We start from the raw sequence: 14,663 nt of genomic DNA on the forward strand, positions 1-14,663 counted from the left end.
AGAGTTAGCTCCTGGACAGCAGAATGAGCAGGAACACAATATACTGTAGTAATTATTTCTAAATTTTCATCTATACATATACATTAGCATATACAAAAAATTATGAGTATCAGCTCTGTCTTTTGTCTTCTTTTTTTGGTGATCTGCCACCACTCTTACTCCCAACTTTTAGATCATGCTTATGAACTAAATGGGCTTTTATTTTTTTATAGCTCTATAGCAAAGCAACTGATCATACGTACGTTCCAGAAGGGTAGTCAACTTAGCAGTTGCAGCAAAAGCAATAGTGTTTTGTGGCACCTCAGACAGATTTGTTATAAGATTTCATATGCTCTAGTCCACAGTCATTTATGCCATAAGTAAATATGTATTGTGGCATATACTGAAGTTCCACTATCTCATACGTAGAACTCATCTTGGGTACACTTGTCAAAAAGCATGGCCACCAGCGCAATTGAGCTAATCCATATGCTGCATTGCTTGCTACCTCATGACCTGCATGTCTACTCTGGGAGATCTCCAAAGTTTTGAGTGTATTGGAAGGTAATTTTACCAGGTCCTAAACTTTTTTTTAAAAAATTTAAAATTGGGAAAGGAGTACGACAAGGCTGCATATTGTCGCCCTGCTTATTTAACTTCTATGCAGAGTACATCATGAGAAACGCCGGGTTGGATGAATCACAGCTTGGAATTAAGATTGCCGGGAGAATTATCAACAGCCTCAGATACGCAGACGATACCACCCTAATGGCAGAAAGCGAAGAGGATCTAAAAAGCCTCTTGTTGAGGGTGAAAGAGGAGAGTGCAAAAGCTGGTTTGAAACTCAACATTAAAAAAACGAAGATCATGGCATCTGGCCCCATCACTTCCTGGCATATGGAAGGGGAAGAAATGGAAGCAGTGACAGATTTTACTTTCTTGGGCTCCAAAATCACCGCAGACGGTGACTGTAGCCATGAAATTAAAAGACGCTTGCTCCTTGGGAGGAAAGCTATGGCAAACCTAGACAGCATAGTAAGAAGCAGAGACATCACCTTGCCGACAAAGGTCCATCTAATCAAAGCTATGGTTTTCCCAGTAGTAACATATGGCTGTGAGAGCTGGACTATAAGGAAGGCTGAGCGCCGAAGAATTGATGCTTTCTAACTGTGGTGCTGGAGAAGACTCTTACAAATCCCCTGGACTGCAAGGAGGTCAAATCAGTCCATCCTAAAGGAAATCAACCCGGACTGCTCATTGGAAGGACAGATACTGAAGCTGAAGCTCAAATATTTTGGCCACCTAATGCGAAGAGAAAACTCTCTGGAAAAGACCCTGATGCTGGGAAAGACTGAAGGCAACAGGGGAAGGGGACAGCAGAGGATGGGATGGCTAGATAGCATCACTTATGCAATGAATATGGACTTGAGCACGCTCCGGGAGAGAGCGCAGGACAGGAAGGCCTGGCGTGCTATGGTCCATGGGTTCACGAAGAGTCGGACACGACTGAACGACTGAACAACAACAACAAACTTTTTTTAGCCATTCCAATTGTTTTTAAATTTGTGTGTTAAAGTTTTCTATATTTTTGTTTTGTAATTTTTGTGAATTGCCCAAAGAGCTTTGACTATTGCACAGTGTAGAAAAGAAAGAAATGAAATAATTAGTTCACTAGTTCTTATTTTATTATTACGTTTTTCCACCTGCTGAATCCAAATCTGTCTGTACCTTACCACTTCAGTATTGAACCTAAAACAAAGGGTAGTAGCTAAGATGGCTGCTTAGTCAACTGCTTTGCAGTCATATTGTTTAGCCAAGTTTGGTGACATGTTGAGGACAAGCTAATACTAAACTTAAAGGTTTTTAGAAGTCTTATGTTGAAAAATTACAAAATAGCAACCAATTGAAATTCATTTTGGGCAAAATATGTACAAAACAGGTTGTGAAATCAACTGTCGTTAAGTATTAGTGACAAACAATCTTCTGTGACACTGTTATGCTGAGAAAATAGAAATTTAAAAATCCAAAATGGCTGCCAAAATAGCATCTCAGAATAAATATGTGCATAATTTTGTAATCAGAACAATAATGAAAGGTTTAGATTGCTAAATATTTCTATGGAAGATAGAGTAGAGGCACAGTAATAAGATTCCAAGGCCATTTTACAGAAGTCAGACTATAAAAACCAACCTGTATATAAAAAGAACTGGCAGTTGTAAAGAGTTTTTCTAAGGTAATACCAGATGCTATCTTGGTGGTGCTACATGTGCTATGGAGCACTGATGTTCTGCAATAGGGAGTAGTTCTGTGGCCTATAGTGTTGTGCTTACCCCAAAGTAAGAATATTCTAAATTCTGTGACCTCAAAGATCCATGTGGGGCATTATGTATATCTGAGCCCTCAACTTTGTAAGTGTGTTTGTAGTAGTAAGGAAAATAAAAAATATCCCTCAGGATACTGTATGTGCATTGCCCATTATATTAGTTTTTACTGACAAATCAAGATACATAATGACTGAGAAAATTATGCTCCTGCTATAAGATAGGATGGATAGCAACTATAATGCAACTACAATGTTTTATTTATATGGACTCGGGCAGCAACTAAACATCTGATGACGTTTGTCCAGTGACTAGTTCCACAATGTCTGTTGTTGAACAACAGTCCGTAAATCTTTGCTTTAAATTATGTTTGCATTAACACATTTTAAATATGTTTTATTACCATTGGTATTAAGATAAATCTTGTGTTCTGGCCCATTACCTGCTATTGTTATTTGGTAATAAGAAAAGTGTTAGTTGTATTTTATATGCTTTGCATTGGTCACTGATTTTAGCATATGAGGGCTTCTTCCCCGATTACAATTTTATATCTGTAGATAATGTGAGAATGTATATGCAACTGTCTTCTGGGGGAGAGCAGAGTTTTCAAATGCATGTATTAGGACAGATAAGAACACATAGAATCCTTTCAAGGCATCGCACAAGATAAATACCATACAAAACAGTTTTTTAAAATTTCAATAACTGCATATTCATTAAAAGTTCAATTAAAACAAACGTTACTGATGAAATACACTATCAATATGCATGTATGAAACCATAACGTAAGAAGCAGCCCCTTGTACATCTCCAACTATTCACACGTCATGGCGGCAAATTATGGGTTAATTAATTTTGTGGCCATTTTGAATAATCAACCCCTCATTGGCCCAACTGGGGGTTGTTACATGACATCCAAACCCAGACACTATACACTATAAAATTAGTACTCAGGTTAACTGTGGGTGGTTTAACCATGATTAAGTTGTAGACCAGGCTCACATGATCATGGAGAGAAGATAAGCCATGGTTGTTTATTTTCCCGCCTCGCACATGCTGATCACGCACCACCTAATTTCCATAATTACCCTTGCCAGGCACAGGTTGTCATTTCTTCTGAACCTAGAGGGGTGGGTGGCGGGGGTGGCTTTCAAACGACCCTGGAACCCATGATTTGTTCTAGGGATGTGGGGTGGTTTGTAAGCCACCCCACTGGGTTTGGATGACACAACAACCCATGCCCAGCGAGGGTAATTACGGAAATTAGGCGGCATGTGACCAGCACAGGTGGGGAGGGAAAATAAATCATTCTGACTTATTTTCCTTCCCTGATTGTGCAAACCCACCTATAGTGTCCAGATTCCCCCCACCCCCGATTCAGCCCAATCGGGGGTGAATATTCAAAAAGGCTGCAGAACATGCCCTGCTCATGCTGCAGCAAATTGTGGGTTAATTAACCCACAATTTGCCTTGATGTGTGAACAGGCCCTATATGTCCTTATTTCAGAAAACTAAGGAACAGTATAGAACTTCCAAGTTGCTTAGTAATTTAGGTAGTTCTTCTGTAACAGGCACAAGCTGACTATGAAAAAAGAATGCTGCCAAGAGTTCAGATATTGAGGTTGTTCCTGTTCTGCTGCAGTAGTTTGCATTAGTTTCCTGTCTTGTGATTTTGCTTTCAGAATAATGCCCCTAAACTGTTCTCTCATTATTAGCTATCTAGAATTTATCGTTAATGTGAGAGTCATTATTTTTTTTCCAGGCAGCAATGTAAAGAAACCATTTCTCCCCTTGCTAGCAGTATGAAACAAGGGAGCTATTAGACATGATACAGTGTGTGTGAGGAAGTACTTGGACTGGATCCACAGGTTTGGACATAAATTCTCCTTCTTGCTTGGTCTTACCCTCTATGGAGAGATCAATTTTTTGTGTGATTTGTAAAACAGATCTGTTAATGACCTTTGCTCTGATCTTACTCAGAAAACAGAAACAAACGTCTGTTTGAACCTCTGGAGTGGAAGCCACTGTAAGTATGTGATTATATTGGAGCAGGGAAATGGGGGTGGAGAAAATGGTCAGCATTTTTCCACCGGACCATTTCTCTGGTCCTGATCACCCCCTCTAGAAGTAGCTTTTGTTTATTAAAAAAAAAGATCCCTCAGGCTACATTGATACATATTTGCATGCCTTTGGTGTAGAGGTTTTGAAAAAAATGAGTTTCAAAACCCATTCCTGTATTACCTTTGACAAGGGGTTAAACTGTGCACCACTGGAGAAAAAATGTACAAGCAATTCGTATTCTCACTTACTCAGTGCATGCATATTGACAAGTTCTACTGAATTTTTGGACACCAAACTCAGTGAGATCCCGATTGTCAGGAAATGCAAGTATAAAGCACCAGTTCAATTTTTTATGCAGTTGTATCAAAATGAGAGCCTTTGCTCTTTTTACATTAAAATTTTAAATGTTTGTTTTTGCCAAATATTTGTTGCAGGAAACATTTTTAATCCGATCATATTTTAGAAATGTAAAGGCTTCAGTTTTCAGAGCATGCTGGTTTAATCCCCATTGTTTTTCAGTTGAGTTGTACCAACAGAGCGTGCTTATGATCAAAACCAACAGGCAGTTTTGTGGCACCTTAAAGACTAACAGCTAACAACAGGTTTGCTTGGGGCATCAGATGCAAACACCCAACCCCACACCATGCCAACAACTTAGGTTGCCAGGACAGAGCACCCCACACAGACAAGCAAGGCAAGGGGGAACACATGCTGGAATGTATAACTGCTGCAACTATCTCCTATGTCTCACCACCCCTACCCCTACCCCTTTTGCTATGTGTGTCTTGTTGGAATTATATTGCTCTAATACTCTCTCCCCCCTTCATGGATCACTGCCTTGTGGCGAAGGGGCTTGCGTAACTCAGTGAGGCCATAAGCTATGCCGTGCAGGGCCACCCAAGACGGACAGGTCATGGCGGAGAGTTCTGACAAAATGTGGTCCACTGGAGAAGGAAATGGCAACCCACTAAATCCTAAAGGAAATAAACCCTGACTGCTCATTGGAAGGACAGATACTGAAGCTGAAGCTCAAATATTTTGGCCACCTAATGTGAAGAGAAAACTCACTGGAAAAGACCCTGATACTGGGAAAGATTGAAGGCAAAAGGAGAAGGGTACGGCAGAGGATGAGATGGCTAGATAGCATCATCGATGCAATGAATATGAACTTGAGCACACTCCAAGAGACAGCGGAGGACAGGAAGGCCAGGCGTGCTATGGTCCATGGGGTCACGAAGAGTCGGACACGACTTAACAACTGAACAACAACAATACTCTCCCCCCCACACACCCAGGGGTAAATGTTGAAGTACAGGTGCTCATCATTACAACCCCCATACCCCCTCCCCACCCAAGGAGAATCCAAACATTCAGGCAGCTCTGTTGATTCATATCAACAAACCAGTTTTAGCAGTTTTCATCTCTACCAAGAGCCTGTCTTTTGTAAAGCTAATGGGGCTTAATTGCCCATTCAAGATCAAGCCATGCCAAAATACTTTGCATTCCACCAGGGAAAAATCATTTCCCCCCAGCTACTGTGGGGATTCCCCTTCATGGATCAGTGCCTTGTTGTGGCGAAGGGGCTTGCGTAACTCTGTGAAGCCATAAGCTATGCCATGCAGGGCCAACCAAGACGGACAGGTCATGGTGGAGAGTTCTGACAAAATGTGGTCCACTGGAGAAGGAAATGGCAACCCACTCCAGTATTCTTGCCAAGAAAACCCCATGGAACGTATCACAAGGCTAAAAGAGATGACGCCGGAAGATGAGCCCCTCAGGTCAGACGGTGTCCAATATACTACTGGGGAAGAGCAGAGGGAATTTCCAAGTAGCGCCAGAAAGAGTGAAGCGGCTGGGCCAAAGCCGAAAGGACACTCAGCTGTGGATGTATCTGGTGGTGAAAAGAAAGTCCGATGCTGTAAAGAACAAGATTGTTTAGGAACCTGGAATGTAGGATCAATGAATCAAGGTAAGCTGGAGGTGGTCAAACATGAGATGGCAAGATTGAACATCAACATCTTGGGAATCAGTGAACTAAAATGGACAAGCATGGGTGAATTTAATTCAGGTGACCATTATATCTACTACTGTGGGCAAGAATCCCTTAGAAGACATGGAGTAGCACTCATAGTCAATAAAAAGGTGGGAAAAGCAGTACTGGGGTACAATCTCAAAAATGACAGAATGATTTCAGTACGAATCCAAGGCAAACCATTCAACATCACGGTAATTCAAGTCTATGCCCCAACCACTGAGGCCAAAGAAGCTGAGGTTGATTGGTTCTATGAAGACCTACAACACCTTCTAGAACTAACACCAAAAAAAGATGTCCTCTTCATCACAGGGGATTGCAATGCTAAAGTAGGAAGTCAAGAAATCACCGGGATAACAGGCAAGCATGGCCTTGGTATACAAAATGAAGCTGGACAAAGGCTAATAGAGTTTTGCCAAGAGAACACGCTGATCATAGCAAACACTCTTTTCCAACAGCACAAGAGGCGACTCTACACATGGACATCACCAGATGGTCAATATCGAAATCAGATTGATTATGTCCTTTGCAGCCAAAGATGGAGAAGCTCTATACAGTCAGTAAAAGCAAGACCTGGAGCTGACTGTAGCTCAGATCATGAGCTTCTTATCGAAAAATTTCAGCTTAAAGTGAAGAACGTAGCGAAAGCCACTAAACCATTCAGGTATGACCTAAATCATATCTCTTATGAATATACAGTGGACGTGAGGAATAGATTTAAGGGATTAGACCTGATAGACAGAGTGCCTGAGGAACTATGGATGGAGGTCCATAACATTGTTCAGGAGGCAGCAACTCAAGCCATCCCAAAGAAAAAGAAATGCAAGAAAGCAAAGTGGCTGTCTGATGAGGCTTTACAAGTAGCTGAGGAAAGAAGGGAAGCGAAAAGCAAGGGAGAAAGGGGAAGATAGACTCAACTGAATGCAGAGTTCCAGAGAATAGCAAGGAGAGACAAGAAGGCCTTCTTAAATGAACAATGCAAAGAAATCGAGGAAAACAATAGAATGGGAAAGGCTAGAGATCTTTTCAAGAAAATTGCAGATCCCAAGGGAACGTTTTGTGCAAAGACAGGCATGATAAAGGACAAAGAAGGCAGGGACCAAACAGAAGCAGATGAGATTAAGAAGACATGGAAAGAATACACAGAAGAACTAGACAGGAAAGAACTTAATGTCCCTGATAGCCATGATAGTGTGAACAAATTTGGAACACTCAATAATGGCCACAAGACTGGAAAAGGTCGGTTTAGCATCACCGATGCAATGAATATGGACTTGAGCACACTCCGGGAGAGAGCACAGAACAGGAAGGCCTGGCGTGCTATTGTCCATGGGGTCACGAAGAGTTGGACATGACTGAACAACAACAATTGCAGCTAAGGCAAACGGAGCAGGGAATTCTGGGTGGCGGCAGGCGGCGGGCAGGTGGGGCTGGCAGCCCTCATCTCCATATAGGCAAAACACTCTCTGAGGGAGTCTCCGCCAGCAATTTACTCCGAGCCTGCTGTTGAGGTTGTTAGGGATAGATGAGTCGTGGCCATCCAGCAGCCACCCTGGAGCTTATCAGGGAGAAACTGGATTTTTCCCTGGCATCGTTGTTGTATGCCCCAACCCCCACATTTAGCTCAGGTATGCTAGCCCTGCCCAGGGGTGTGCCTTTCACCATGACCCCAGTCAAGGGGTGTTTCCTCCCATTGTGCTGAATGAGGAGTCTTGCCCTCTCAATGACCACAGAAATAACAGAGAACCCCCTCAATTGAGGGGGCACATTTTAAAACCCAATTCCTTACGTGCGATTAAGCACAAACTTGAGGCTCCAATTCATTGCCTTAGGAAGTAACTGCTTGGTAGATGATATGAGGAGGGCTCTGGATAGGGGTGAATGCTCCTTCCTTGTTCTCCTCGACCTCTCAGCGGCTTTCGATACCGTTGACCACGGTATCCTCCTGGACCCCCTGGAGGGGTTGGGCATTGGGGACACCGTATTGCGGTGGTTCCGGTCCTTCCTCTCCGGCAGGTACCAGAGGGTAGCACTGGGAGAGGAGGTTTCGGACCCGTGGCCACTTACTTGTGGGGTGCCACAGGGTTCCATCCTCTCCCCGATGCTATTTAGCATCTATGTGAAGCCGCTGGGGGCTATCATCAGGAGGTTTGGGGTGCAGTGTCATCCATATGCGGATGACACGCAGCTCTACCTCTCGTTTAAATCTTCACCAAGGTTGGCCGTAGAATCCCTGTCCAAATGTCTGGAGACGGTGAGTGGCTGGATGGGGAGGAATAGGCTGAAGCTGAACCCTGACAAGACCGAGGTACTTTTGGTGGGAGACAAGAGGAGGCTGGGGGATGTTGACCTGGTGTTGAATGGGGTACGGCTACCCTTGAAAGACCAGGTCCGCAGCCTGGGGGTCATTTTGGACTCCCAGCTGTCCATGGAGGCTCAGGTGTCAGCTGTGAGCCGGACAGCGCTGTATCAACTCCATCTGATACGGCGGCTGCGCCCCTTCCTTCCCAACCATCTGCTCCCACCGGTAGTACATGCCCTGGTCTCCTCTCGTTTAGACTACTGTAATGCGCTCTACGTGGGGTTACCCTTGAAGACGGTTCGGAAACTGCAGCTGGTACAGAACGCGGCGGCTCGCCTGATTAAAGGCAGCCGCCAGCGAGATCACATCACTCCAGTGCTGAAGGAGTTGCACTGGTTACCAGTTGTTTTCCGGGCCAAATTCAAGGTGTTGGTTTTGACCTTTAAAACCCTATATGGTTCCGGCCCAGCCTATCTTAAGGAGCACCTCCAGCAGCACCAGACAGGCCGCTTAACAAGATCAGCCTCGGATGGCCTTCTCTCTGTCCCATCAGCCAGGACAGCTAGACTGGTGGGGACGAGGGAGAGGGCCTTTTCTGTGGTGGCCCCCACTCTGTGGAACTCCCTCCCTAGGGAACTCCGTCATGCCCCCTCTTTAATGAGCTTCCGTCATGCATTAAAAACGTGGCTGTTCAGGCAGGCATTTGGGGTGGGTTAGGGTATTTTAGAAAATGTTTTTATTGTAGAATTTTATTGTTTTAAACTGTTTTTATTGTATGTTGTACATCGCCCAGAGTGGCTGAGTGACCAGCCAGATGGGCGATTAATAAATTTAATAATAATAATAATAATACCGATCCTGTGGGTTAAAATGGGGGCTCGTTTCCATCTGTGTGTTCTCTCCCCACCCCTCCTTTCCTAGCACAAGCATATGTGTATCTACTTGGAAGTAACTCCCATTGTGCTCAATGAGGCTTGCTCCTGAAATGCAGGTGCATCTGGACTTTCAGGGGAAAGGAGAAAGGGGGGGAAGCCTCTCTTATTGGTTGAGCAGCCCCTGCCAGTCAGATGACTTTCACTCCACCCCCCCCCCACCCCACCCCCACCCAGAAGTATGTTCTGTGAAGTGATTTTTAGCGGTCCGGAGAATCTGCTCATGGAGCCCTGTTCACAGCAAAGCCAATTCCTTTAAAAAAAATCCGGTACTCCTCCATTAGCTTCTCCTTCCATTGTCATGGAAACATGGCCTCTGTTAGCAAAGGCCAGGCACTCCACTCAACCCATTGCCACTGCTGGCCAAGCACTGGTGAGCACTTTTGCCTTGCAGGATCACAGCTCAGAGGCATGGAGCCCAACAAACATCCACAGCACACACAGTGCTTCATTACAACCCCTGAGGAAGACGTATAGTCAGTTACTGCAGTCTCACACATCCACACACACCGTGAGGGGCAACTTAGGTATAATCATTAGCGGAACACCCAAGTGCTACCATTCCTTTTTCTCTCACCTCCACGAACACTCAGGTTCAGGGACCATGCATTCCACCTGTCGACTATTGCTCCTTCTGCTCTCTGTGTTTCTCCACTTGCTCTCCACAGGTCACTCTATCATAGGAAGAGAATGCATTCAACACCCCATTATCTGCAAGCCAAGAGAGAGGCCCACGACATGACCAGCGTCGGTCACTAGGATGCCCCAAGCTCTTCCTCTGTGGGGTTGTATCTTTGCAAGCTCCATGACAGACAGTTATGCCATAGAAGAAGGTGTTCCAAACGTGCAGACACTGCACCTACTATCCTGCTGTCTGTTGAGCAACTGTCCAAGCCACAGGAGACTGGTTGTTGGCAACACTGCTGGTGAGAATGGTTGAGGGCAACTCCACGCACGTCTTTCCCTTGCAGGATCACTTCTATCCCAGATACTGTTCAGTAAAGGCTTTAATGTTGGGACTTAGTTGTTTGGGAGTGATAGAGTTTCTTCCACCCTAGCCTGCTCCGCCTTCAGGTGGCCTCCAGATAAAACTCAAAGGCGGGGAGCGGCTTCCAAGCTCAATGGGTCAGGGTCAGTGGCTCCGTCTCTCTCTGCTCACTCAGGTTCCCTAGATTGTGAGGAAGCAGGCCTCTCAGGGTGCACAAGTGGGATGGGTGTTGCTGCTAGGGGGCATGGGGCAGTCAGAGGGAGGAGAGAAAGGGATGATAAGGGGAGGGAGGGCATTTAGGCCTACCCATCAGGGCTGACTATTCAGGCAACATGGGGGTGCATGGCTTGTTGGGGGGTGCAAAGGGCTGGTTGGTCCATGTGAGGGCCAGGCTGCCTGCACCACACTCACAGGAGCCTTATCCTTGACCCTTAGTTTAATTTCCTTGTGGATTTGATAATAAAATTGGTCTAACCCCATCAGCTCTAGAACCTTTTCTCTGATTTCTGCTCTGTCCCCTTCTACCCACTTGTGTAAGGTTCATTAGTTTCACCCTAAACTCCATCAAAGATTTACCTAGCTGAGGCAGCAAGGTTTTGAACTGTTCCCTGAAATGCTCAAGATCCAAAGGACACCTTTTGTACTAGTTTCTTTAATCACAGCAAAGTGACAGGCCCTCTTTTTGGCATGCTATTATAAACCTCTGCCAGCTCCCTTTTCATTAAACTGCCTGTGTATTTCATATGTTTGCCCTCCTGGATGCCCCATTTCTGTGCAGCCAATTCAAAGGTGGTTAGAAACACACGGGGATCCTCTTCTGGAGTGATGGCTGTGAAATCTTTTGGGGTAACCTTGGCTGGCAGCTGCTGTTGTAACTGCAACATCTCCTTCTCATCCTTGTGCTGCTTCTCCTGCTGATGAAGACATTTCTCCTGAGAGGGTGGCCACTTACACATCAAAATAGAGGAAATGCATCACTCAAGAACACCAATTTCAGTAAGAAGGTTTATATGTATAGGTGCAATGTTAGAAATAATTACTATAATTTAAAAAGGAAATACATCTTTCGACAGTGAAGACTGGCTAAGTCAGGGCCCCTCAAAGCAGTGCTCACAGAGCTTTTCCTTCCCACCCCCTTCAAAAAATTGTTTTAAGATCAACTTTGGAAAATGTTAGGCAGTCTTCTTTCTCTCCCTTTCTAGCCTTGATCTTTCCCTCCTCTCTACCCCTTTGCCTTTCTATTTCGCCCTCCCTCCCAGCCTCTAGCCTTGCTCTTCCCCTCTCCTCTCTAGGCCGCTGTCTCCCTGTTCTAGTCTCTAGCCTTGCACTTTATCTTGCCTCTATCCCTTTGCCTTGCTATTTCCCCCTCTCTCCCAGCCTCTAGCTTCACTTTTTCTCCCCTCCTCTCTTTAGCTCACCTTTGACTGGCCAGGCCCCCATGGCAGCCATTATGTAACTAGCCACATCCTCCATGGGAGCCATTTTCTCATTGTGCCCATAACAATTTCTCAAATTCCCAAATGGCCTATGGGTCCAAAAAGTTTGGGGACCCTGGGCTAGGTGACCTGTGCTCAGTCTGCCATCCCGGTGCTAAATGTTGATGGGCAAATTCATGGCCTCTGCTCTTCCTCCTTATAGTTCTTTGACTTTAACCCAGACTTGGACTGGACACCTCTTCAAATAGAAGGATGTTCTGTTGCACCTTCAAACAAAGGACTGTTCTATGCCAGCTCTTCAAAACAGAGGACTGTCCTATGGAAAGTAGGACACCTGGCCACCCTAAGCTGTGCTTCCAGTTGATGAAGATGCTCCTCCTCCAGGTGATGCTGTACCTGCCACTGTTTCCTGTCTTGCTTGAGACATTCCTCTTCTAGATGATGCTGCGCCTCCTGCTGACAAAGATGGTTCTCCTTCTGCTTCATTCTGTCTCACAGCTCCAGTTCTTGTAGCTCTAGTTCTTTCTCTTTTAGCTGGATATAGGCTGGATTCATCTGATCTGGTATTTCAGCCCCCTTAGGGTTCTTTGCTAAGTCGCTGTCTCATTTTGAATCAGGAGAGCTCTAAACCGCTCCACATTTTTGCTTTCAAAAGGCAGTCCTTTGGCTTGACACATTTCAGTTAGAACTGCTTTGTTCATGGACATATATTCTGCCATGTTTCTAACCTTTCTGGCCCCTGCTGTCTAGACCTGAAAAGAATATAAACACCCTTTGCTTAAAGGGAAAAAATCCTTCCCTATTTTAAGTATTTTCAAAGACAGCACCACTGCTTTCTAGATCCCATGGCTAACACTACGTTTCATGAGTAGAAGGGAAAAGACGCAAAATAGTGTGCCCATGCTCCTTTTTGCCCTTCCCTTCCTGTGGCCTTTTCTGCTACCGCTACCTGGAAACCTTTTTCTCTGGCTGCCTCTGCCAAACCAGCCTTAAAACCCTTGCTAGGTCTTTGGGTAGTGTGGAGGTTGGCTATTAGATGTGGGGTGGGTAACGCACACACCCAATACCGACCACAGCATTTCAAATAACAAAGTTTAAATTGTATTGAAGAAAAAGTCAATAGGAATTAGTTTTAAAATCTGAATGGATACTCACACATACAACCCCCCCCCCCCCATGAGCAATAGTGTAACAAAACAACCAGGGATAAATGCACCTAGCTAACCTCACTACACTGTGCCCCTATTTTATCCAGGTCCTTTATCCAAGCAATATCTTACAGCCATTTGCCCAACTCTCCCAATGAGTTCTCCAGCTCCAGCAGCAGTTTCTTCTTTACCTCTTTTTCCCCGAGTTTAAAATTCCGCCCCTTCCTCTGACCTTCTGTTGAACCTCATAATGTCCTGGCTTCCTGAGCTTTACATTCTGACTAAACCTTTGACCTCAAACCTTTAAAGCTTTTGCCTGAAACTCACACACGCACACACACACTTAACCCCACAATATCCTAAAATCAACTAAATACAAAAATGGATGGCAGCTCTGTTCCTTGCACATGGAATAAAGTCTTCTGCTCCCTAGGTGGACCTTGAACCCATGTCCCAGAAGAGCCATGTGTGCTCTGTGCAAGCCTCCTGCCCCAAGATACTGTGTTGTGTGGGCTGTCCTTCCTCCTCTTTGTGTGATTGTGCTCCAAAACAGTGGTCGTAAGAAGCATACGAGGATTAGAACCCCTTGCCTAGAAGAATGCCTGGGAACTGGCAGTACCTGAGTTGCTCACCCAGTTGCTGACTGTGTCACTGGGACTGAAGGAGTGGGGCCACAGTGGTGGTGTGTGTTTGTGTTGTGATGCAGGGCTGTATACTGGGGGTGGATCCCCATTATTGTGAGTTCTTCGGCTTTTTCCATGTGTGGGTGGCATGAGGGTGTCAGCTTTGGCACAGCCCCTGATTGGTGGGCACTGGCAGACTTTCTAAGGATGCAGGGGGCATGTCTATTGTTTTTATGCTGTTCTATTTCCTGGTTGTGTGTCTTTCCTGTCCCCTCCCAGGGCAAGCACACACTGGATATGGTGGCTGTTCTATCAGTGTAGTGGTGGCATATCTCTCCCTGCCTCCCCCATCCCAGCATAATTGTAGTATAGGATTGCTCTGCCTGATGCACAGCACTGTGTCCTCAACCATGCTCATGTTCATTTGGTCACAAAACATTCTTTGGATTCATGAATCATCTGTCATAATGTCAGGGATTTTGCTAGCATTATATATTGGTCTTGGATTATCTATCTATCTATCTATCTATCTATCTATCTATCTATCTATATCTCATCTTACACCCTGATCTCTTAAAGCCTTAAGCCCATCAATTTCAATAGATTTAAGATTGTCTAACTCTGGGCTGGATTGTGATTGTGGCCAGGATGTGAAAATAAGGGAGCAATCCTATGGCCGCTAGACAGCAGCTAGACGGCCATAGGATATCTGGCTTTCCAGGAACCAACCTCAGAGCTCGTGCTCCGAGGTCAGTTCCCGGAGAAACGACCTTCCCTCACTTCTGTGCTGCCTCCGAGGCAGCGCGGAACAGCCCCGTCTTCCATGCTTGCAAGAGGAGTG

This window comes from Heloderma suspectum, chromosome 2, assembly GCF_057233095.1.
Source record: "Heloderma suspectum isolate Gila_16-S chromosome 2, 16-S_ref, whole genome shotgun sequence".
Taxonomy (NCBI): domain Eukaryota; kingdom Metazoa; phylum Chordata; class Lepidosauria; order Squamata; family Helodermatidae; genus Heloderma; species Heloderma suspectum.